We start from the raw sequence: 2500 nt of genomic DNA, 5'->3' as shown, positions 1-2500 counted from the left end.
TTGGTATACAGGGAGAAGAGCAGTGGGCAAAGGACGCAGCCCTGAGGAGTTCCCGTGCTGATGGACCTGGAGTCAGAGACTTCTGTTCCCGGCTTAACGCACTGCTTCCTGTCAGAGAGGAAGTCTGTGATCCACCTGCAGGTGGAGTAGGGCACGTTCAGCTGGAAGAGCTTGTCCTGAAGCAGGGCAGGGATGATGGTGTTGAAGGCAGAGCTGAAGTCCACAAACAGGATCCTGGCGTAGGATGCTGGGGCGTCCACATGCTGTAGGGTGAAGTGGAGGGCCATGTTAACTGCGTCGTCCACAGACCTGTTGGCTCTGTAGGCAAACTGAAGGGGGTCCAGGAGAGGGTCTGTGATGGCTTTGAGGTGTGCCAGGAGCAGGCGCTCAAAAGACTTCATTACCACAGATGTAAGGGCGACCGGTCTGTAATCATTTAGTCCTGTTGGCCTTAGCTTTTTGGGCACAGCGATGATGGTGGAGGACTTGAGACAGGCTGGTACATGGCATGTCTCCAGGGAGGTGTTAAAGATGTTGGTGAACACCGGAGACAGCTGGCCAGCGCAGTGCCTGAGGGTGGCTGGAGAGACAGAGTCCGGCCCGGCTGCTTTGCGTGGATTCTGCCTCTTGAAAAGCCCATTAACTTCTCCCTCCTGAAAGGAGAGAGTCGTTTCTGTAGTATGGGTGGGGGATGGGGCCTCTTGGGTGGGAAGGGGTGGTTCAGGACAGTCCAATTGTCTTTCAAATCTACGGTAGAACTCGTTCAGGTCGTTGGCTAGGCGGGAGTCGTTAGTGGTGTGGGGCGCTCTGGGTTTGTAGTTGGTGATGTGCCTGAGCCCTTTGGCAGACAGAAGCAGCGTCGTTAGTAGAGAACTGGTGTTTTAGTGTCTCTGAGTACAGTCGTTTAGCCTCTCTCACCGCTTTGCTAAACCTGTTCTTCGACTCCTTGAATCTGTCTCTATCCCCACTCCTAAACGCTTCCTCCTTCTCCAACCTCAACCTTTTGAGCTTTGCTGAGAACCAGGGCTTGTTGTTGTTAAAGTTCACCCTGGTACGTGTTGGGATACAGCAGTCCTCACAGAAGCTGATGTACACAGCCTCTGTGAGTTCATCCAGACTATTGGTAGCAGTCGTGAACATATCCCAGTCAGTACAGTCTAAGCACGCCCGCAAATCTTCCACAGCCTCACTGGTCCACTGTTTAGATGTCCTCACAGCAGGTTTACAGAGTTTTAGTTGCTGCCTGTATGCACGAATCAGGTGGACCAAGGGAGTTCTGTGCGAGCCGAACAGCCCCGTGACCCACAAGAGAAACATCCCCGCCAAATTCGAGCGTTTGACGGGGTCTATCCGTGAAAAAATATTCACGTTTTTGAGTGCACATGCATTTCTGCTGCAAATGCCTCTGGAAGTTTCATGCCGTTCGTATGCCAATTGTGGCAACACGAAAATGACCCGTTTTCCCATTCCGAGGGATTTCTGTGCGACCCTAACAGCCCCGTGAGCCACAAGAGACACATCCCCGCCAATTTCTAGCGTTTCACGGGGTCTATCCGTGAAAAATATAGACGTTTTTGAGTGCACATGCATTTCTGCTGCAGATGCCTCTGGAAGTTTCATGCCGTTCGTACGCAATGTGGCAACACGAAAATGACCCCTTTTCCCATTCCGAGGGATTTCTGTGCGACCCTAACTAACAGCGCCCGTGAGCCACAAGAGAGACATCCCCGCCAATTTATAGCGTTTCACGGGGTCTATCCGTGAAAAATATAGACGTTTTTGAGTGCACATGCATTCCTGCTGCAAATGCCTCTGGAAGTTTCATGCCGTTCCTATGCAATGTGGCCACACAAAAATGACCCGTTTTCCCATTCCGAGGCATTTCTGTGCGACCCTAACAGCCCCGTGAGCCACAAGAGAGACATCCCCGCCAACTTCTAGCGTTTGACGGGGTCTATGCGTGAAAAATATTAAAATTTTTGAGTGCACGTGCCTTTCTGCTGCAAATGCCTCTGGAAGTTTCATGGCGTTCCTATGCAATGTGGCAACACGAAAATGACCCCTTTTCCCATTCCGAGGGAGTTCTGTGCCACCCTAACAGCCCCGTGAGCCACAAGAGACACATCCCCGCCAATTTCTAGCGTTTCACGGGGTCTATCCGTGAAACATATAGAAGTTTTTGAGTGCACATGCATTCCTGCTGCAAATGCCTCTGGAAGTTTCATGCGGTTCGTACGCAATGTGGCAACACGAAAATGACCCGTTTTCCCATTCCCAGGGATTTCTGTGCGACCCGAACAGCCCCGTGAGCCACAAGAGACACATCCCCGCCAATTTCTAGCGTTTCACGGGGTCTATCCGTGAAAAATATCAATTTTTTTTTGACTGCACATGCATTTCTGCTGCAAATGCCTCTGGAAGTTGCATGCGGTTCGCATGCAATGTGGCGACACGAAAATGACCCGTTTTCCCATTCCGAGGGATTTCTGTGCCACCCTAA

Source organism: Petromyzon marinus, unplaced genomic scaffold (genome assembly GCF_048934315.1).
Source record: "Petromyzon marinus isolate PM22_M1 ecotype Great Lakes invasive population unplaced genomic scaffold, UKy_Petmar_22M1.pri1.0 PM_G_Scaffold_92, whole genome shotgun sequence".
Taxonomy (NCBI): domain Eukaryota; kingdom Metazoa; phylum Chordata; class Hyperoartia; order Petromyzontiformes; family Petromyzontidae; genus Petromyzon; species Petromyzon marinus.
Note: the sequence above shows the minus strand (reverse complement) of the source record.